Source organism: Cherax quadricarinatus, chromosome 1 (assembly GCF_038502225.1).
Source record: "Cherax quadricarinatus isolate ZL_2023a chromosome 1, ASM3850222v1, whole genome shotgun sequence".
In the NCBI taxonomy this organism is placed as follows: Eukaryota; Metazoa; Arthropoda; class Malacostraca; order Decapoda; family Parastacidae; genus Cherax; species Cherax quadricarinatus.
Genome location: NC_091292.1, coordinates 30775674 through 30799462, shown reverse-complemented (window position 1 = coordinate 30799462; position 23789 = coordinate 30775674). Strand labels below are relative to the sequence as shown.

The 23789-nt window shown below is 41.7% G+C and overlaps 1 non-coding gene across 1 annotated transcript; it reads right to left on the bottom strand.

Moving 5' to 3' along the window:
- Nucleotides 1–20524: 20524 nt before the first annotated feature.
- On the bottom strand, nucleotides 20525–20605 carry TRNAL-AAG (transfer RNA leucine (anticodon AAG)). The gene has a single exon. It is a non-coding gene; the product is annotated as a tRNA-Leu (tRNA).
- Nucleotides 20606–23789: the final 3184 nt, after the last annotated feature.

Genomic DNA, 23789 nt, shown 5'->3' with positions numbered 1-23789 from the left:
CTTGTCCGACGCGACTCATACGACATGGCTCATACGACATGGCTCATACGACATGGCTCATACGACATGGCTCATGCGACATGGCTCATGCGACATGGCTCATGAGACGTGGCTCATGGGACATGGTTCATGCGACGTGACTCATGAAGGTGATGTCTGTCACAACCGAAATCGTGTACATAATAAACATTACATGATACTCAGAATAATAATAATTATTCAGACGATTCAAAGACGCTTCTTTGACTGAGAGAAATAATCAAACGGAGTCTCGGAGGTTTCCCTTGATGTAATTAATCAAGTGATGGGCTCTGACCTTTGATCCTAAGTATTATTATCGTATGCTCGCAGCTGGGCCCAGAGCTGACTCATATCACAGTACATTATGGATGTGGCAGCCTCAAGCCACACGTGAAGGTTGAGTTTATAATCATTGCTTGGTTAATGCCCGTGATGTTGTCGTGGGGTTTATAAGGCCAGTGTAAAGAATTTTATTGCGCTGACAATACCACTAAAGTTGATTTTGAGTGTTTTAAGCCATGAACCATCTTTTCAAGACATTTCCTATTTTTTTAAAATATTAACCATCCTTCCTTGGTATAACTGTGTCTAGCATTAGGAATAATATTAGGAGAGAAGTAAATAGTGAAAATGATTGTTATAGGAATGCAGTTAGAAGCCTGAGTAGATCTATAACCCACTATGATAACATGAACGTAGATAAGTATGTTTATGGAGCAACTTGCAATGTGAACAGACTGACTGATGTCGTAGTGGCCAGGCTTAGGCTTGGTTACAAGTACTTCTGGCAGTTTGGGAGACACATAGATGATGATCAAACTAAATGTAAATTATGTGATCAGGCATATGGTCACTCTCTTGAACACTATGTGCTTAATTGTCCACTTATTGAGGAATACAGAGACAGACAGTATAATAACCTATGTGACATGTCAAGATATCTTATTAATGAAAATAAGATACCAGATATACTAAGCAAATTTCCTAAATTTGCTTGTAACAGATAAGTGAATTATAGATATGTAGATATAAATCCATATGTATTCCTGTTAATCCTTTGGGGCCTAGTTCCTAGGCCTTTTGTGTATCCATATGCTCTCGCGCTACCGTCCACAGGATGGATATGGGTGCACAATAAACTAGCCACTTCGGTGGCAAAATCTAATCTTCCAAAGCTTTAGCCATTTTCTAAAATATTATCCATCTTTCTATGATATTAACATCATATCAAATATTAATTTACCTGTCAAGGCATTAATCATCCTGCCAGTGTGTTGACCCTCGTATGATATCATTGCTTTACAGCGGTGCTCCCCATATTTACACAATGACATATTTAATAACTTAATTAAAATACACAAGAGTATAATCTCACTACATGAGTCCACAAACACAGCTTAGCTGGAGAGTCTGTAATGACTTATTTAACTGAAGGAAGTGGAGACAGAAGCACTTCGGTAGTGATATAGAAGAATCTTTATTGAAATCTAGGTTTGGATCGAGGCGAGCTTTATCGAGTCATCTTACCTGATAGTTCTACATGTGCTGTTGTAGGAAAAATACTCCAGAATCACTAAAAGAGAAATGACAATAAATCATCAGATGATTCTTATCAATACTTCTCTTATTGCCATGTTTTCCTTCCACTGGAGCGAGCGAGAACACACATTATTGATACTGTATGCACCATAAATATTAGCCAATGTTTAGCGCCCAGTAAGTTGGTTAGTACAGAAAAAAAACCTGTTTAATTAGGTTCAAATTAAAAAAAATAGTTTTATAATTTCATTGTATTCCTGATGCAGCAGTAAAATAGATTATATGCATCAGTGATGTTTGTGAGATGGTGAACGCAGGAGATGTCACAGCCCGAAGGTATTGGAAAGTAAATGTGGGATAGTGACCCTTGAATGAAAGATTTGATAAAAAATGTCAGTTAAGCTTCCAAACCCGCGATAACACAGACTACTATGACTATAAACATACCTGCGTGTCACTAAAACCTAATTAACACATGTTAATTAACGCAGTATGTTAACCTGTTGGTTAATACTACCTCTCAACTGAAGAGTGAGACTATCAGTTGACAAATCATATGCAATTACCAATACTCACATAGAGTAAATTTAACGTAAATAGTGTGTAACTTCAGCGCAGCAATGTATTAGTCTACGCCATGTTTTGATGTTCGACAAGGCCTGTGTAATAAATCTGTGAAGTCTTCACACCATCCATTAACCTGTGTTTGGTATTGCTTATATCATTGTTATATGTTCCCACCTGTACTTCATATGTGAGAGAAATTAGCCATTCGTTTACGCCTTTCGTATATAAACGGCATATATACCATTCATACTAGACCTTTCATTATTGAGGAGAATGTGACTCTAGATCAGAGGTGGTTATTGTTTAATACACTGTGGAGACTTTTATTGAAGTTGTCATATGTAGCCCTTGACAGTCAGCTCAGAAACTGTGCAGATACTTAGTCATCAGGCGTTTTATTATGATTTACTACGTCAACAGGCGTTTTATTAGAAATTACTGCCACCAGACGTTTTATTAGGAGTTACTGTCACTAGGCGTTTTATTAGGTATTACTATGTCACCAGGCGTTTTATTATTAATTACTATGTCACCAGGTGCTTTATTGGGAATTATTATGTCACCAGGCGTTTTATTATTAATTAATATGTCACCAGGTGTTTTATTAGGAATTATTATGTCACCAGGCGTTTTATTAGGAATTACTATGCACCAGGCTATTTTATTAATTAATGTTACCAGGCGTTTTATTATTAATTATCATGTCAACAGGCGTTTTATTATTAATTACTATGTCACCAGGCGTTTTATTTTAAATTACTATGATTCCAGGATTTTTTATTAATTACTGTTACCAGGCGTTTTATTATTAATTACTATGTCACCAGCGTTTTATTAGGAATTACTATGTCACCAGCGTTTTATTATTAATTACTATGTCACCAGGCGTTTTATTAGGAATTACTATGTCACCAGGAGTTTTATTAGGATGCATTCTGCTCTCTAAAATGCAACATTGGTTTGACTATTGTATGATATGTCAAAAATATTGTAGTGTGGTGTGGAAAGAAACATTGTTTATCTGATATTAATGTTCCACTACATGTAGAGGAACATCACAGTTTACAGCAATATAGTGGTAACAAACTGTTATGTAATTTCAGATGTACTTTATAAATGTATTTAAGTGACCCTGGTAAGGTGGTTTAAGGTATGATTCATGATTATAATGGAGTATTCGTATGGTTTTTTTTTTAGTATTTAGTTCTAGAATAATGTGGGTTTATTTATACTTGGTAAAATCAGATGTCTCGCATGAGAAACTAGCGTCTATGTTACGTAGGAACATTTGTTAGTTTCGTGTTCTCTAGGATCTAGTTTGGGAAAATTATATACAGTTTAACTGCTTGACTTGTATATTAGAGAAGTTATATACGTGAGAATTATTTATTGTGTACATTCAGATGCAATTTTAGGAGGTTTTTATACTGACTCGTTAGGGATGTGTGGATCAACATTGTCATTCCAGGGGAATGACACTGCTGAAGCTATTATCAGATTAACATAATGCAGAGATCAGGTTTAGGGGGGATTGTAATCTGCTAGTGCTCTCGGAGAGGATTATAACGTCACTTGTAGGTCCGAATGATTAATTTGATTATGTGTGGGAGGGAAATGGTGTGTGTGCCTCCACAGCAGCGATGGAGTCCACACAGAGGACAGCTATAATACCATATGTTATAATATCTTTAGTCTGAAATATTACTTGTATGGATTTATTATTTTATGCATGAAAATATCCTCGTTCCGCGTAATGTTACATATACTCGTAAGGGTACCCGACGTTTTCTCCTGCAGGCCTAAGCTCGGACTCTATTTTTTGACATTAAATTTTAAAATTACGTTATTCTTTTGTATTGAACCCAGGTTCACTTTCCTATCTCATACCTTTATTAAATGTAGGTGTGAGGTATTTCTACCTACCTACCTACGTTGCATTTATCCCATAAATTCTTTGTTTCGGTGAGGTAGGGAAATTGCCTCTTTATTTATGTATGCCTGTAAAATATGTTACTTTTTGTGATTAAAATTATTTGTATTCATTTATACCATAATTAAATGTGTTTTACTCGGCATGTATAACCATGAGGTCCAAAAATAATTTTTATGGTACGTCGTCACTCTAAGGGAAATAATATAGCAGCATACTCAAGCACACCAACACAGGCAACAGTAATTAACTGCTGCCTGCTGCTCGTGCTCTAAGCTGCAGTTACCCTGAGAGCCTGTGGGATATGCTTTTTTTTTCCTCTCATCATTTCCTTTACAGTTCTTTATTAGTGTGTGTGTGTGTGTGTGTGTGTGTGTGTGTGTGTGTGTGTGTGTGTGTTTTACTGGGGCATCTTCTCGTCTCGCCCTTCTTGTGGTTTACAATTATTTTCATAGCGCAAGTAATGGTAGTATTTTCCATCTTTTTTCCACTGTATCTTGTTTTCCCGTCTGTACTATTTCTACCACTTCATGTAAAACTCAATTTCTTCGCTGGTAAAGCGTGGTTCCACTCAGACACATGAGGTGGTGGGGCTTTGAAAGTGACGAGAGTGAGGTGATCTCTTCACATCACTAGTGGGTATCTGGCATGATATTCACGCAGGAGCAGGAGAGTGAGAGGGAAAAAGAAGAGCTTTCTCGAAGTGCTACTTCGCTCTCGCCAATTATTTTACGACCTGTTAAGTAAACAGGAACTATGCAATTAGAAGGTCGTTAATGAGGCTTTGTTTCCCTCACCAGAAGCTTGCGAGCACCAATAAATATTCTATTAACCGGAGGTATGTTCATTTAGCTTACGGTCGGTGCTCTTGCCAACTAGATGCATTTCATTCACTGAGCTATCCTAAATAAATTTCCAGTCTGTGCGCTATCCTAGAATGATTTTGTTTGTATTGCATAACCTCAGTCTCGTATATCTCAGTGCGAGTCGTAATGAAGGATGGTTATCACAATATAATGCAGTAATACTGATGTGTATGTGTGTTTTTGAGTATGTTTGTATATTTGTAGGCTGTTACGTGTATATGTTCATGCGTATGCGTGCATATGTATGCTTGTACACTATTGTGTGTACGTGTGTACGCTTGTGAATGCATTCATGTGGCTATGTTTATGTAGGTATGTATGTGCATAAATATTCTTGAATGTGTGTGTTAAGTCATGTGCACGTACCGATATTCATTTGTATATGTGTACGCGTCCATAAGCATATGTGGGTATTTGTATAAATGTTTATGCACAAGTATGCATGTATGAATGCATATGCATATGTGCATGCATGCTTAAACATATATATATATATATATATATATATATATATATATATATATATATATATATATATATATATATATATATATATATATATATATATATATATATATATATATATATATATATATATATATATATAGGGAAGTACCACAGAATATGTAAAACTGGGGAATTAGCAAGAACTCATTTACATTTAAGTCCTTTCTGAAATTTTCTCTTATACGTTTAAAGATATATTTTCTTTCATTAATGTTAATGTAAAAAAAATTTAATTTTGCGCCAAAAGAATCTTAAAAAACTTACCTAACCTTATTATAACAAGAGCAATTTATTTTAGCCTAACCCAACTAAATATATTTTAAATACGTTTACAATAATTTAGTACTAAACAAACACAAATATATTTTTTTCGTACATGGTACCCGAATCGGTCTGCTGCTTCACTGTCACAAATACACCTTTGTTCGGCGAGAATTGGGGTGGCAAGTCGAAGGGCAACACCGATGCGGATGGTCTGTGGGTCGAGCTGTGTGCCAAGGCTAGAGTTGGGAACAGCCAACAGAAAGTCCCCTGCATGAGTGGCTCTCACTGCCAGGAGGCGGGCTCTATCCTTCCCTGACACACTCTGAAGCATTGTTGAGGCTATATTTTCCACTAATGGACCATCCCAGTGCGATTGTTTGTAGTTGTTGGGGGAAGCAGGTCTGGTTTCAGAGCCCGTTAGATTATCCCAGATCATGGCTCCGTCAATGAACTTTTGGTCCTGGGCTCCAATCTTGTCCCTAAGATGTTCAGGGAGAATCGCTGCTACAAGCCTTCTGGATGCAATACATGAGGACAAAAAAGCAGGTAGCGCAATCTGCGGACACCAATGCCTCCTAGTCTGACTGGAAGTGTAGCTTGGTTTCACTGCCCATCTTCTAGAGTAAGGTTAAATACTTTTGTAAAAATCTGCCTCAGGATACTGTCATATTCGTGCAGTATAGGGTTATCATATGAAGGTGCACATCTCAGGAAATATGTCAACCTGGGAAGACTCAAGCCCTGTGAGAAGGTACAAGGCATCGTGGGTGTCCAGATTGCCTATTCGTTGTTCCATTCTCCTTAACTCTTCCAATTTCTTCCTGAGAATTGTCAATGGCATTGCTTCCCAGAGTTGCTCCAAGCAAGACACTCTTTGTGGAGGCAATGACTGCTGCTCCTGGTAGTTTTGATCTCACTGCATTTATCACTTGTTGACTGACTGAGATGATTTCACATTTGGATGGATTCAGGATGAGACCCATTTCCTGTCCCCGTGTCAAGACCTGTGTAAGATCATGTAGGAGGGACTCCTTTGTACCTGCATTCTTGAAATCTAATTTTACTACTGCATTGTCCTCAGGCAGGTTGTTGATATACACCCTTGTTGCATGAACCGCTGCTTCACTTCCTTGACAGACCCCAAAGTCAAGCTGGTTTGGTTGAAGTATCATGGTTGCCTGTGGACGAATACTTCGGACAGCAGCTTTGGATACAAGGCGGCATAACGAGTTGCCTACTGCAATTGGCCGAATTCCTCCATCCTTCTTTTTAAATGCACAAAGTGTTGCACCAAAAAAGGTCTAATTTCATCAGGAATCAGACCAGCCTAGGAATTTTTGACGAACCTTGTGATCTCTGAAAGCAGTGTCTCTGCAATCTCCCCAATAACTGGATTAAACATTTCCTTTAAATGCTGTGGCCTTATTCCAGTGTAACCCCCAGCAAAGCCAGATGGGAACGACATTATTGCTTTGTAAATGTCTGAGTCTTCCACAATCAATGGTTCCACAGTGGGGACAGAGGTATTGGAACTGTTGGTGCCATTGGTTTCCCTGGCAAGGTGCTTTCCTCTAAGTCTAAGTGCTTCAGCCGTGTCAGCATCCCTGGGAGCAACTGTATCTTCACTGGTAATAATTCTGATTGCCCCCACTGTGTTGCCCTCTTCAATTTTCTTGCTCACCTGGACTTTGACTTTTTCACTGTCAGTGGAGTGAGTGGGGGTTCTGCCTCTCCCTTTTTTGTGTTGACAGGGAAGGCGAATGAGGTTCTCAGCTCTAGGAAATCTCTTAAGGATTTAATTATTACTGAGGCTAGCCTCTTTTCCCTTCTTTCCGGCACAGCTAAGCAGACATTGCCAAAAAGTAGCAAGTTGTGCCATGCCTTGATGGTTGGTGGAGCATTTAACATAGTGGAACCATCGTTTACTTTTTTCAGGAGGTCTAAGTTTCCCAGCTGCGTGTGGACGGGCTGCTTTGGGAATGTGTGTGAGTGTCCTCGTACCTGTTGCTTTAATTGCTTCCAAGATATTGTCTGATGAGATGAGATCTGTTGGAGTGGGTTCAGGTGGATCTGGGTTCAGGTGGATCTGGATCATCACTTTCCACAGGAGGACATCCTGAACCAGGGCAACTACCGTGTTTGCGGAGGAAACCATTAGAGTTGAGACAACGAAGCTGTAAGCATGACCGACACTTGCCTCTCCTAGTATTGCCAGCCGTGCCATTTCCCTGGCTGCTTGCTTCCTCCTGGTTGGCATCCATCTGCTAGACTAGACAATATGAGGGGAGTATGACATGCTGGGTGGGTATTGTGCCTGGAAGCTAGTGAACTTGATCGTGGTGGCCTGGTGGAGTTTGAGGGGCTGGTGAGGGGCTGGGAGGGGAAGAGGAAAACTTCCCCTGGGAATTGGGTTGGGGAGGCGCTGGTATTTAGGTGGGGGAGGCGCAGGTTGTTGAGTGGGGTTATCCCGGGGAGTACAATACACATGGACTTGCACACTATATATTATTCACACTGTCTTACAAAACACACAACATTATTTGTTTCCCATGTACACTATTAACAATGTGGGTATGGGCACTGCTGAACCAATGTGTTCACTCACCATCTAGATACACACCGCACCTCTTTCACCCACCCCCGTGGCGTGGGGGAGGATGCACTGACTGGTCGCTCCCTCGAATATGTAGAACGTGAGATTTTGGCTTAAATAGCAATGTTCTTCTTGCCGAATAAGGCAAACGAAAATTTGTGTATGCAACAATTTCGCAAAAGTCATTTTGAACCTAACGAAAAAAAAATATATTTCATTGTGTTTGTTTATTATTAAATTAGTTTCAACTTATCTAAGATATATTTAGTTGCATTAGGCTAAATTAAATAGCGCTTGTTATAATAAGGTTAGGTAAGTTTTATAAGTTTTTTTTTGGTACAAAATTTTTACATTAACATAAATGAAAAAAATATATCTTTAAATGTATGAGAGAAAATTGTGTGCGTGTTAAAAACATTCCTTATTACAGTACACTAGCGTTTAAAATTTGAAGCCGATCAGATGAGTTTCTTAAATAGGTTGCTGTGGTAAATAGGATGCTGTGGGACCCAGTTGACGCCGCTTAGATTTCCCGGGGAAGTTGAACGAATCTGAGCCTGAATCCTGGTTTGTACCTGTGTTCGGATGAGATGCTGATACCACATCACAATAACTTGTTGGGCGACGGAAGCTTCTTGTACGAGTTGATGAATATTACAACCCAGGAGTCCTGTTATCCTGGGTGTAAAGGGAGCAAATAAACACAGCACAGAAGTATGTACACTATATACACTATGTACAACAATATGTATTAATGCACTCCACGGTAAGCAAGGCAGAATAGAAGCCACTAGAGAGCAGACCGTGCTTCAACCAGCTCTAGAATGGGAATGACAAGGGCAGACATGTGAGTAGTACCCACATCACCTCTGCGATTGCCAAAACCATCTTCTCATTGGCTGGAACCTGGGTACTGGTTGAACGACGGGGCCCCATTATCAACCCTCAGTCCCTGGTTCGCTAGTTGGGGAAGATAGCCTGTCAATGAGGGTGTTTATATGTGCCGAATAAAGGTTACGTACTCTTTGCATGCCAAACCCCCAACCCGAGAAGGATCAGGATTAGGCTCCCACCTCCTAGTGGTAACCGTGCCGCCATGGCACCATGTAATGGGACCGCCTTTCCTCTCAACCATCCAACTCTTAGATAGAGCTCAGCTTTATTCGCGACAAAAAGCCAAACCCTAAACTCAGAGCGAGACAGCAGACAGTCAGGCTAACATAGGTCCAAAGTGCAGGAGGACGGTATCCCGCACTCCCTCACTAAAAAAAAAAACACACCAGGGGATAAAAAAAAAGAGTTTGAAAGGGGCTACCACAGGTCCCTAACACATGCTAACCTAATATAAAATTATAATTACGAGTTTTAGACTCTTCATCAAGAGTCTGCAAGTTATTTTCTTTGCCGGCAATGTGTAATATTCTAAGAGAATAGGGTTGCAGTCGTAGACTCCATCTCATGAGCCTTGTATTGTGGTTCTTCATGGCTTGGAGATATACTAGAGCGTTGTGATCACTGTAGACAGTGACCACCTGCGAAGTCTGGCCCACGTAAACATGGAAGTGCTCCAAAGCCAATACCAGCACGAGGGCTTCTTTTTCGATAGTAGAGTAAGCCCTCAGGTGCGGCTGGAACTTCAGTGAGAAGAAGGCTACAGGCTGCAACTCCTCGTCCCCGTTTTGCAACAGTACTGCCCCAACCCCAGACTCACAAGCATCAACCTTTAATGAGAAAGGTTTGGAGAAGTCTGAAGACAAAAGAATGGGTGAAGTACACAATAATTTTTGGCTTTATTGAAAGCATTTTGGCTTTCTGGGGTCCAATTAAAGGAAACTTTGTGACTGGTAAGAGAGGTAAGAGGCGCTACAATATCTGAAATTTTTTTACAGAATCTTCTGTAAAATCCTATCATGCCTAGGAAGCGTTGAAGAGATTTCCTATCATGTGGAACTGGATAATCTTTAATGACAAAAACTTTAGCAAATTTAGGAGCAACTTTGCCACTACCTACTTCATGGCCTAGAAAAGTAACAGTGGCCTGGCCAAAGGAAGACTTAGATAAGGCATAATAGAGGCTCTGTTTGCATTGCAACCCACTATTGTAAATACAGAATCTCAATGTACTGTTTGCAAAGATATAAAATAAATAAATAAATAAATAAATAAATTAAGAGTTAAATGGGAACTCTGAAAGGTCTGAAAGAGAGCCTTAAGTCTAAATAGATGTTGATCCCAAGTATCAGACACCACTACGATATCATCCAGGTACGCTGCCGTGCCTTCAAGTCCTTTAATAACCTGATGGATAAGTTTCTGGAATGAAGAGAGGAAATTTTTCATTTCGAAGGGGGTAGCTGTATATTGACAATGACCTCCTGGAATTACGAAGGCAGAGATTTCCTTCGCCTTATCCGTCAAAGGTGCCTGATAGTAACCTTTAAGGAGATCTAACTTTGACACAAAGTCGATTACGTCATCCAGAAGAGGAAGAGGGTAAGCATCTGTAATTGTGACCTCATTCACCTTACGGTAGTCTGTACACATACGAAAACCTCCATCAGCTTTTTTAACAAGGATGCACGGCGAAGCCCATGGACTAGATGACTCCTCCACTAACCCATGCTCTAACAGAAATTCTACCTCCTGCTGAAGTAGCTTCTGCTTTTCAGGATTAGCTCTGTAGGGGGAGAGTTTAATAGGTTTAGAGTTTCCCACATCTACGTCATGATAACCTAACGTACATTTTCTCGGCACATCCTAAAAAATATCAGGGTATGACTGTAGAAGCGCAGTTAAACTTGGTGCTCGAGTTTCAGATAGTCCCACCATTAAAGGGCTAGGGTCCTTAAGGAGGACAGTTTGGAAGCTTTACATTAATTTCAGAAATAGAGTGCAAAGAGTCAGTCGTCCTCAGAGGTAGAGGACAGTCATTACTGGGACTATCTGGTGTATGAAAAGATTTTAATTGATTAATGTAAGTTTTAGTTTTTGAGGCCTTATCAAGGGGAGATACCACATAATTTACATCAGATAATTTACTTACAATTTGTATAGGTCCCGTAAATCTAGCTTTCAACGTGTGGCCAGGTATAGGTTCCTGTACCAACATCTTGTCTCCTGGATGGATGGAGCGGAATTGTGCATTTCTGTCATACCTGTTCCATCTTATTTTGAGCTGCCTTTAGGTTAGCCTTGGCTAACTGACGTGCCACCTGCATCCTTGAAGACGGGTTGTAGAGTGTTGAGATAACGTCTTCTCCCATCCATCCTTCTTTGAGCACCCGAAGAGGACCTCGTACATTGTGCCCAAAGATCAGCTCAAATGGACTGTACCCGGTAGACTCCTGCACAGTTTCTCTTATTGAAAACAGCAACAAAGGTAATGATTCATCCCAGTCTGTAGGAAAATGCATACAAAAAGTTCTAATCATGGTTTTTAACGTCTGATGGAATCTTTCCAAGGCGCCTTGGGACTGAGGATGATAGGCAGTGGATAAGTTGTGGATTATCCCTAACCTAGTTAATGCTTCCCTAAATGCTTTGGCAGTGAAGTTAGTACCTTGATCACTTTGAATAGTATTATGAATGCCAAAACAAGAAATAAATCTGGTTAAAGCCTTGAGAATGGCTTTAGTATTAATACTGCGCATGGGAATTGCTTCAGGGTATCTAGTTACTCTATCCAGAATGGTAAATAAGTACCGATTTCCAGACTGACTTAGGTAGTGGACCTACACACTCTATAATTAAATCTGCAAAAGGTTCTCCATCAGCAGGTATAGGCTGGAGAGGTGCAGGTTTAATGGAATGTCCAGGTTTCCCTACTTGCTGACATTCTCGGCAACACCGGATATGATTCTTCACATCCTGCCTTAATTTTGGCCAATAAAATTCTTTTGCGATTCTATATAATGTTTTAGTAATTCCTAAGTGACCTCCTAATGAAGTATTATGAGCTACATTCCATATTTGAAGTCTAAACTTTGTTGGAACCACTAACCTGTGACAGTTGCCGGCCCTCTGTCTCCTTACCAGTCTCAGTGCAGATCAAATAGTCGTTTTTAAGTTTATACTTGACCGGATGATCCGAAAAGGATTTACCCATGACTGCCTGAAAAGCGAAATTCAAAGAAGGGTCCTTTCGTTGTTCCTCCCGGAAGGACAGTCCCTCGGGCATGGAAACAGATACACAAATAACCCGCACATAAAAGAGAGAAGCTTACGACGACGTTTCGGTCCGACTTGGACCATTGACAAAGTCACACTAACAAAGGTGGAGCAGGACGGCTATATATAGGCAGGAAGAGGTGGAGGTAGTAGTAGTAGTAGTAGTAGTAGTACAAGAATTGTATATAATACCGACAAGATGAAATTAAGACAGATATCTGGCAATCCTGCAACCCTGGAATAGGAAGGCTTGATCTGGGTCTGCTCACTTAATTTACGAGGCCCTGGCCAGTTTTCCTCGTGAAACAAATTGGCTATTCCGAGATCAGAGTCGTCCAAGGATAGGTCAGCATTTTCACCAGACAACCCTTGGGATGTTGCCCCAGTTATGGCCCACCCCGGAGAAGAATTAATCATTATGGGTTCAGGACATACACTAGCAGTGGTAATGTTAAGCGCAGTAATAACATGGCATCTTTCACGGGGAATTCCTCGGATACACCCACAGTCAAGTATCCAGTGTAATACTTGCACTGTACATAAATTCTATGCAAGGGGACAAAAAATATCGCTCCTCCGAATGCTTCCAGCAAAACAGGATTGCAAGGTGTTCTTGGAAAGGGGAAGTACTCCGTCTTATAAGTGAGCAATATACTCCAATATCTCTAAAGGTTCTGACTTCAGTTGTTTTTGAGTCTTCCTGAAGGGAAATACGACTGACAGTAATAAGGAGCCATCCCTTTCTCTACTTCTTTTAGGGACATGTTACTAGGGATATTATAGATTTTCCCAATAGGTTGGGGTTTGTGGAGGCAGTTGGGACGGATGTGATCTACTTTATTACAGAGGAAGCAGACGACAGGCTTGCCCTTAACTCCCTGCTGATGTTGCAACTGGTGTCGCTCTGGCTGGTGTGTCTCTGGATACTGTTGTCGAGTTGCACCATGTTGAGGGGTTTGTCTTTCACCAGGTGGACCATAAGTTGAGTAGCGTGGCTCACCAGGTGACTTAGTTGGCTGACGTAGACGTTCTCCCTCCGGCTGGCACTTCATCCTCCAAGGTTGACGATCTCTGCTCATGCCAGGCTGTTGAAAAGAGAGATGGGACCGCTCGGACAAGGAGCGGTTAGTTTCAAAGGTATCAGCCAACCTGGCTGCCTCCAATGCAGTGGTTAAGTCACGATCCTGCAGAAAAATTCTAACCTCTTGTCCCACAGACTCCAGCAGGTTGTCAAACAAAATAAGCTGCACAAGATCATCGAAGGTAGCAACACCACTTGCTTTATACCAGCTGGTAAAAGCTTTGGTCTGCTGTCGCACAAAAAATCAACCAGGGATTGACAAAGCTGTCGTCTACCTAATTTAAACAACTTTCTGTACTTAGCTGGGATACATGTATATGCTCCCAAAACTGTGGTCTTCACTACTTTATAATCGGAAAAATCAGTGTCATTTAACATTGACGTAAAATCCTGTACCTTACCAAACAACGCTGTGTGAACCAACGTCGCCCAATGCTGTTCCGGCCACCTCAGCACTCGAGCCTGATTTTCGAAAGTTTCGAAAAATTGTTCTGGTTCTGCCTCATTGACGCGGTGAACAAGCTGCACTGCTTTCTGTAAACTGAAGTCATTTAGTTTAGGTGGCATACCCCATTGTATAAGTTATTTGCTATGCACAGTACGATTGCAGAATACCCCAACGTAACACGTTATTTGCAGAACACGCTTAGCTATGCACAGTACGATTGCAGAATACGCACATACGCTTGCAAGGCGGATACACAACAGCAAAGCTGACTGCAAAATCTTCACACAAGATTGACCGTAGTGAAGCGAGCACACCGAACAAGCTAGTAGCGAGCTGTTGAGCGATCATACAATAGCAAGGCTGACCATAGCAAGGCAATTGACACGCAAAGTTTGTAAAGCGTTGGCAAAGCTAATGCAATGCCAGACAGCAAGCTACAAAATGTTCTTGCTTCCAGCGTCACCCTAGGCTCAACCCATGCTCTAAGTCCAGCTCCAGCTGGACTTAGAGCATGGGTTGACTTGATGAGCATGAGCATGACTTGAGGCAACTGTGTATGGGCTGAAGAAGGCATTTAGCGGTTATGGTCGAGTCCATTAGGCGACGATGGGAATTTGGAAGGAAGGGCCGTAGGAGGGGCTCCCTGAGGGATCTTACACCCTCAAAATGTCTTTGGCTCGGCTGATCCCGTCATACGTGACGTTGGCGGGATACAGGACGCAGGTTTTTGTGCATTACGCCGGTCAGCGGCGGACGTGACGGTTAATGGATGTTGTTGGCTTGGATGTGAAATGGGTAGGGGGGTGTAACATCGATCATGCCAGTCATTACTGTCCCTGAGTGTGTTCCAGCCGTTAATGGTTCTTATATCTCAGGTCTCCTTGGTACAGCCTAGCAGTGTCTGGGGGGGGGGGGTTGCCGGCGTGTGCTGGATTGGTTTACCAAGTCTTTCAGGTAGATGTTCTTGTATGGTATGGGCACGTGCTTAGAAAGTATGATTGGCTATGATACTTGCCGAGATGGGGAATGTGTAGTAGGTGATGGCGAAGTCAGCAGGGTGCAGTGTGCATTCTTTAGGCTGATACACAAGGGAGGGGGTGGCGGTGGCTCTTGAGGACTTATGGGGGAGTTCTGGAGGCCAGTCTTTTGTAGCAGGTTGTCGCGTATAGGGTAAGTATGTTACAATACGTGTACTGCTACCAGTCATGTTGGATAGTGTCTATTTGTTGGTTGATCGAATGTAGAACAAGGTGCTGCAAAGGCGATAGTATAGTATTGTATACTGTCATTTCTCCGCACCTTCATGATGTGTGCCTTGTATTTTGCATTAGCTGCAACGTCTGCTGATCAGGCATTCCCTAGTTACTATAATAACCATGTTCTCTCGCTTGTTGGTATGTTTAGTCATCCACTACAGTGTTGTGGATCTTCTCTGGGACTGCTTACCTTAGAAGTATTGTGTCCCTTTTAATGTACTTTTGTTAATGTTTGTTGTCTCCTGTACAGCCTGGGATACCTAGTGTTCGTAAAGGACCCTGTTACCATGTGTTGATTTACCATTTTGAATTTATGTTGGTAGGTTACAAACAAAACTTAGAAGTCCGGCAATGATTTGTTACTGAGTGTAGGTTCTGTAGCACTGTACAGTGCAGAGGAGAGCAGGTTGTGTTCTGTCAATTGTCGTCTAAGACACCCGGAACCTGTATTGTACTGTTGATCTCTTGACTTTCATTGTTATATATCACTTTATGATATGTAATTGAAGTTTTTAATAAGAATATAATAAATAAGGAACCATGCATTCCTTCCGAATTACTATTGGTTATGCTATTACATAACAACTTTAACCTATACCCTGTACTAGAGGGTATGTTTGTATTCTGTGTTTTATAGTTGTTATGATAGCTTTAGTTAGGGTCATTATACTTTACTATCATTCGTGTAGTATATTTTGTGTGTGACAATTGTTGCTATGGCTTTAGTCAAGTGTTACTACCTTTACTGTAGTAACCTTGTGATGTGCAATTTGTATGATGTATTCGTTGTAATAGTTATGACAAGGTACTCCTAATTACTGTAAAACCATGTGAAGCTTCCTTAGGAGTTTTATTGCGCACATTTGCGTGGTGGTACCTATCAATGACTGTAATGACCTAGTGAGTTAGTTTTTTGCGTGTACTGTCTGTTACAGTGGCTGTTGTAATAGTACTTGTCATCTCCAGGAATAACCTGGTGCTAGTAGTGGAAGCTATTATGTTTTTGTATTCTTTTACTATTATTATGTTTCTTTTGTACTTTTGTAAGGTTTTTCAATAAAAATATATAAAAAAACTAAACCTATAAATACGATAATGTTCGATAACTTTACGACTCTTCTTCGAATTAGTTTAAAACTTCATATTTCCACTATTTTGATATTTCATAGCTGACTTTAAGTTTTGAAGTTTCTCATCAGTGATAGCACTGACTTTACTATGGACAGTGGATTAACTTTTCCAGGGGGAGAAATTCTTATACTCGAAGATAATCTTAGTTGTTTTAATGATCATCTTGATCCCAACCACATATGTGCGCCTCAGAATCTATTGGTTGAATGTTTCAGCGCTGGGTTCAATATGGACGGTGGAATATTTTTTTCCTGGGAAGAAGTTTTTGCCCTCGAAGACAATCCGCGTTGTAAGTTTCAAGATCCACTTGATCACAACGACTGATGTGCACCCTGGGAACAGGATGATATTTACACCGCCTTCCTTTTTCTGTCTGGTTATTTTCACGAGGGATGATATGGGTAGGACGATCACAGTTATGAGCTTCTTGGTCACTGTTTGGCAGCCAGACTTGCTTCAAGCAAGAGTAAATGTTGTTCAGTAGATCTGGAAGAGTTGGGCGCTTACTGTGGTCAGGATCCACTGCCAAGTTGAGCTTATTTGACAACATTGGGTTTCGCTGAAGAAGCATCCAGATGGAAGGTTGAACTTCCACTATTTGCCATATTAGTTTTCCAAAACAGTAAACGTCTGAGGCAAAGGTACTTGGCTGTCCCTGAAGGATCTCGGGGGCAAGCCATGGATAAGTGTTAGGGTCTCCGGACATAAAAATGTTTTCGCCATATCTGCAACTCAAGCCAAAATCTATTATGCTCACTTTTGGGTCGTATGGTAAATTTTCAATCATTACATTGTTACACTTTAAGTCATTATGAATGAAATATGCTTCGTGAATATCTTGCAGCTAGCATCCAATCTTGAAGCCAACCTCCAAGAGGTTAATCTGAGAATCATTCATAACATTCATTAGGGATTGAGAACCTTTAAACTCCATGAGTAAGGCAGGTGGATCATTAGACATGCCAAACACTTTTGGAGATCCTCCCCTTCCATCAAGACAAGACAGAATATTTGTTTTACGTAAAAGTGACTCATAATTACTGCTTGATTTGGCTATTTTAAGAGCGGCTGGTTGACCTTGCCAGTTGATGACAACGACGTCACCATAGGATCCTGAACCCAAAACTTTATGTTCTGGAACCCACAAATAGTAAATGTCAGGAGCCAAAGTCTCCATTGTGATACTTTGTGAAATATTTTCACACATATACAGATTAGATTTTATCCTCTTATATTCAGTCTATATTTGGTGTGAAAAAGAAGTGAACTTGCCTCCAGGAATTTATACTTCTAGTCCACTGCTTACTGATGTTATAAAAATATTATACCCACTAAAATTAGTGATGTTAGTACAGATGATAATAGTGGTGCCAGTAGTAGTGATAATGGTGGTGCCATTGGTGGTGATAATAGTGGTGCCATTTGTGGTGATAATAGTGGTGCCAGCAGTAGTGATAATGGTGGTGCCAGTAGTAGTGGTAATGGTGGTGCCAGTAGTAGTGATATTGGTGGTGCCAGTAGTAGTGATAATGGTGGTGCCAGTAGTAGTGATAATGGTGGTGCCAGTAGTAGTAATAATGGTGGTGCCAGTAGTAGTGGTAATGGAGGTGCCAGTAGTAGTGATAATGGTGGTGCCAGTAGTAGTGATATTGGTGGTGCCAGTAGTAGTGATAATGATGGTGCCAGCAGTAGTGATAATGGTGATGCCATTAATGGTGATAATAGTGGTGCCAGTAGTAGTGATAATGGTGATGCCATTAATGGTGATAATAGTGGTGCCAGTAGTAGTGATAATGGTGGTGCCAGCAGTAGTGATAATTGTGGTGCCAGTAGTAGTGATAATGGTGGTGCCAGTAGTGGTGATAATGGTGGTCCCAGTAGTGGTGATAATAATGGTGATAATAATGGTGTCAGTAGTGGTGATAATAGTGGTATCAGTAGTAGTGATAATAATGGTGCCGGAAGTGGTGATAATGTTGCCGACAGCGTCTATAACTGTAGTAACAGTAGTGGTGTTAAGTGTAGTACCAATGCTGTTGATGAAAGTAGTAATAATAATAATGGTACAATAGTAGTACACTAGTGGTGATAATGGCAGCACCAATACAGATAATAATGGTAATACTAATAGGGGTGACAATGGTTGTTAAAAAGTTTTGAAAATATTATAACCTCTCGTGATACTGGTAGTATAGATGCTCTAAGTATCCCACTGGAAATGTACTCACCTAATTGTGGGTGCAAGGGTCGAGACACAGCTCCTGGCTCCGCCTCTTCACTGATATCTACTAGGTCCTCTCTCTCTTTCTGCTTCCAGAGCTTTGTCATACCTCGTCTTAAAGCTATGTATGGTTCCTGCCTCCACTACATCACTTGCCAGGCTGTTCCACTTCCTGACGACTCTATGACTGAAGAAATACTTCCTAACATCCCTATGACTCGTCTGAGTCTTCAGCTTCCAATTGTGACCCCTTGTTTCTGTGTCCCCTCTCTGGAACAACCTGTCTCTGTCTACCTTATCTATTCCACACAATGTTTTGTATGTCGTTATCATGTCTCCCCTGACCCGCCTGTCCTCCAATGTCGTCAGTCCGATTTCGGCCTGAGTTCTCCACCTGGACGATATCCCTCCTGTCCTCCAGTGACGTCAGGCCGATTTCCCTCAACCTTTCTTCATAGGACATATTCCTTAGCTCTGGAACTAACCTTGTCGCAAACCTTTGCACTTTCTCTAATTTCTTAACGTGCTTGACCCGGTGCGGGTTCCAAACTGGTGCTGCATACTCCAGTATGAGCCTGACGTACAAGGTGTACAGTATCTTGAAAGATTCCTTACTTAGGTATCGGAATGCTAATCTGAGGTTTGCCAGGTGCCCATATGCTGCAGCAGTTATCTGGTTGTGTGCTTCCGGAGATGTGTTCGGTGTTATACTCACGCCAAGATCTTTTTCCTTGAGCGAAGTTTGCAGTCGTTGGCCACCTAGCCTATACTCTGTTTGCGATCTTCTTTGCCCTTCTCCGATCTTCAAGACTTTGCATTTGGCGGGGTTGAATTAGAGAAGCCAGTTGCTGGACCATGTGTTCAGCCTGTCCAGGTCTCTTTGAAGGCCTGCCTGATCCTCATCTGATTTAATTCTCATTAACTTCACATCATCTGCGAACAGGGACACCTCTGAGTCTATCCCTTCCATCATGTCACTCACATATACCAAAAATAGCACTGGTCCTTGGACCGACACCTGTGGGACTCCGCTTGTCACAGGTGCCCACTGTGATGCCTCATCATGTACCATGACTCATTGCTGCCTCCCTGTCAGGTATTCTCTGATCCATTGAAGTGCCCTTCCCGTTATACGAGCCTGATCCTCTAGTTTCTGCACTAATCTCTTTTGAGGAACTGTGTCGAAGGCCTTCTTGCAGTCCAAGAAGATGCAATCAACCCACCCCTCTCTCTCGTCTCTTACTTCTGTTACCTTATCATAAAACTCCAAAAGGTTTGTGACAAAGGATTTGCCTTCCATGAAACCGTGCTGGTTTTCGTTTATAATCTTGTTCCGTTCCAGGTGTTCCACCACTCTCCTCCTGACAATCTTCTCTATGACTTTTCATATTATACACGTCAGTGGCATAGGTCTATAGTTCATCGCCTCTTTTCTGTCTCCTTTTTTTTAAAAAAGGGAACTACATTTGCCATCTTCCATACCTCAGGTAGTTGCCCTGTTTCAAGGGATGTGTTGAAGATTGTGGTTAATTGGACACAGCATTTCTGCTCCCTCTCTACGGACCCACGGGGAGATGTTGTCCGGTCCCATCGCCTTTGAGGTATCAAGGCCACTTAGCAGCTTCTTCACCTCCTCCTCAGTTGTGTGTATGTCATCTAGCACTTGTTGCTGTCTTCCCTGTTGGTGTCCCCCTCTGTCCTGTCTTCCCAGAGTCTTTCCTGTCTCCACTGTGAATACTTCTTTAAATCTCTTTTTGAGCTCCTCACATAATAATAATAATAATAATAATAATAATAATAAATAATAATAATAATAATAATAATAATAATAAAAGTGTGTGTACTCACCTAGTTGTACTCAGCTAGTTGAGGTTGCAGGGGTCGAGTCCTAGCTCCTGGCCCCGCCTCTTTACTGGTCGCTATTAGGGAAATTTGGCAGTGGTGGGATTCGAACCCATGCCTCCAAAGAGACTGATGCCTTAAACCAGCGCCTTGACCACTCGGCCACGCTACCCGTGTGTGTGTGTGTGTGTGTGCGTACTCACCTATATGTACTCATCTATATGTGGTTGCAGGGGTCGAGTCACGGCTCCTGGCCCCGCCTCTTCACTGCTCGATACTAATTCACTCTCTCCCTGCTCCATGATCTTTGTCATACCTCTTCTTAAAGCTATTTATGGAACTTGCTTCCACTACTTCACTCTCCAGATTATTCCAGTTCCTGACAACTCTAAGACTAAAGAAATACTTCCTAACATCCCTATGACTCATCTGGGTTTTCAGCTTCCAATTGTGTCCCCTTGTTTCTGTATCCCATCTCTGAAACATTCGATCCTTGTCCACCTCGTCTATGCCTCTTAGTATTTTATACGTTGTTATCATGTCCCCTCTATCCCTCCTATCCTCTAGTGTCATCAGGTTGAGTTCCCATAACCTCTCATAAGACATACCCCTCAGTTCCGGGACTAATCGTGTTGCAAATCTTTGCACTTTCTCCAGTTTCGTGACGTGTTTGACTAAGTGAGGGTTCCATACTGGCGCTGCATATTCTAGTATAGGCCTTACGTACACGGTGCACAATGTCGCGAATGACTCTTTACTCAGATGTCTAAATGCCAATCTCAGGTTTGCCAATCTCCCATATGCTGCAGCAGTTATTTGATTGTTGTGTGCCTCAGGGACATGTTCGTTATAATGCTTACCCCAAGATCCTTTTCTTTAACTGACGTTTGCAGCTGTTGGTTTCCTAACCTGTACTCCGTCTGCGGTCTTCTGTGTCCTTCCCCAATCTTCATGACCTTACACTTACTGGGGTTAAACTCCAGGAGCCATTTGTCGGACCATACTTGTAGTTTGTCCAGATCCCCTTGTAATCTTAACTGATCCTCGCCCACTTGTATTCTCCTAATCAGTTTTACATCATCAGCGAACAGTGACACTTCTGAATCTATTCCTACCACCATGTCATTCACGTATACAAGAAACAGCACAGGGCCTAGGACTGAACATTGTGGAACCCCACTCGACACATGCGCCCACTCCGACACTTCAGCACGTACCAACACTCGTTGTTTTCTTCCTGTCATGTATTCCCTGATCCATTGCAGCACTTTCCCCGTTATTCCTGCCTGCTCCTCTAATTTTTGCACCAGTCTCTTGTGTGGTACTGTGCCAAAAGCCTTCTTGCAGTCTAAAAAGATGCAATCTATCCATTCCTCTCTCTCCTGTCTTACTTCTGTTACCTTATCGTAGAACTCAAGTAGATTTGTGACACAGGATTTCCCATCTCTGAAGCCATGCTGACTGTCATGTATGAGCCCAATCTTTTCAATGTGTTCCACTACTTTTCTCCTGATAATCATTTCCATGACTTTACATACTACACAAGTCAGTGACACTGGTCTGTAGTTTAATGCTGCCTGTCTGTCCCCTTTCTTAAAAATTGGAACTACATGTGCTGTCTTCCACGCCTCCGGCAACTGCCCTGTTTCGATAGATTTACTGAAGATTGCTGCTAATGGCACGCACAGTTCCTCTGCTCAATGGAGATATGTTATCTGGGCCCACCGCTTTTGAGGTATCGAGTTCGTCTAACAGTTTCTTCACCTCTACATTGGTTATGTGTATTGTGTCCAGCGCCTGCTGGTGCACCCTACCTCCACAGTTTGCTGGAAGCATTCCTGACTCTATTGTGAATACTTCTCTAAATCTTTTGTTTAGTTCATCACATACTTCTTGGTCACTCTTCGTGAGCTCCCCTCCTTCTTTCCTCAGCCTGATTACCTGGTCCTTGACTGTTGTTTTTCTCCTAATGTGACTGTATAGCAACTTTGGTTCAGATTTGGCTTTTGATGCTATGTCGTTCTCGTATTGCCTCTGGGCTTCTCTCCTTATCCTTGCATATTCGTTTCTGGTTCTTCTGCTCAGCTCCTTGTTTTCTTGAGTCCTTTGCCTTCTATACCTTTTCCATGCTCTCGCACACTTGGCTTTGGGCTCTTTACACCTCCAGTTAAACCATGGGCTCACTCTGGTCCTCAGGTTGTTCTTCAACTCTATATATCCTTGGTTAGGCCTCATTTAGACTATGCTGCTCAGTTCTGGTCACCGTATTACAGAATGGATATAAATGCTCTGGAAAACGTACAGAGGAGGATGACAAAGATGATCCCATGTATCAGAAATCTTCCCCATGAGGATAGACTGAGGGCCCTGAATCTGCACTCTCTCGAAAGGCGTAGAATTAGGGATGATATGATCGAGGTGTATAAATGGAAAACAGGAATAAATAAAGGGAATGTAAATAGCGTGCTGAAAATTTCCAGCCAAGACAGGGCTCGTAGCAATGGTTTCAAGTTGGAAAAATTCAGATTCAGGAAGGATATAGGAAAGCACTGATTTGGTAATAGAGTTGTGGATGAGTGGAACAAACTCCCGAGTGCAGTTATTGAGGCTAAAACGTTGTGTAGTTTTAAAAATCGGTTAGATAAATACATGAGTGGGTGTGGGTGGGTGTGAGTTGGACCTGACTAGCTTGTGCTGCTGGGTCTGGTGCCCTGCTCCTTCCTTAAGTGAATATGACCTGACCAGACTGGGTGGGTCATTGGGCTAATCCGGGGGAGGGGACATGGACTTGCTCCGCATGGGTCAGTAGGCCTGTTGCAGTGTTCCTTCTTTCTTATGTTCTTATGTTCTTACCATTTTTTCTGTTGCCCTTTGATATGAACCTTTCCTCTGCCTCCCTGCACTTAGTGGTCACTATTTCCATCATTTCATTTACTGTCTTTCCATCTAGTTCTCTTTCCCACTGCACTTCATGCAGGAAACTTCTCATTCCTATGTAGTCCCCTTTTTTGAAGTTTGGTTTCTCTCTTTGTTCTCGTGCTGCTGCATTCTCCACTTTTAACTCTACAAGATATTCAAAACTCAGGAGATCATGATCACTAGTGCCAAGGGGTCTTTCGTGGGTGATATCCCTTATGTCTGAACTATTCAAGGTGAATATGAGATCCAGCCTTGTTGCAACATCCTCTCCTCTCTCTCTGGTTGCATCCCTAACATGTTGGTGTATGAAGTTCTCCAATACAGGCCCTATCATCTTAGCCCTCCATGTTTCTGGTCCCCCATGTGGGTCTAGGTTTTCCCAGCCAATCTCTTTATGATTTAAATCCCCCATTATAAGCAATTTTGTCCTACCCATA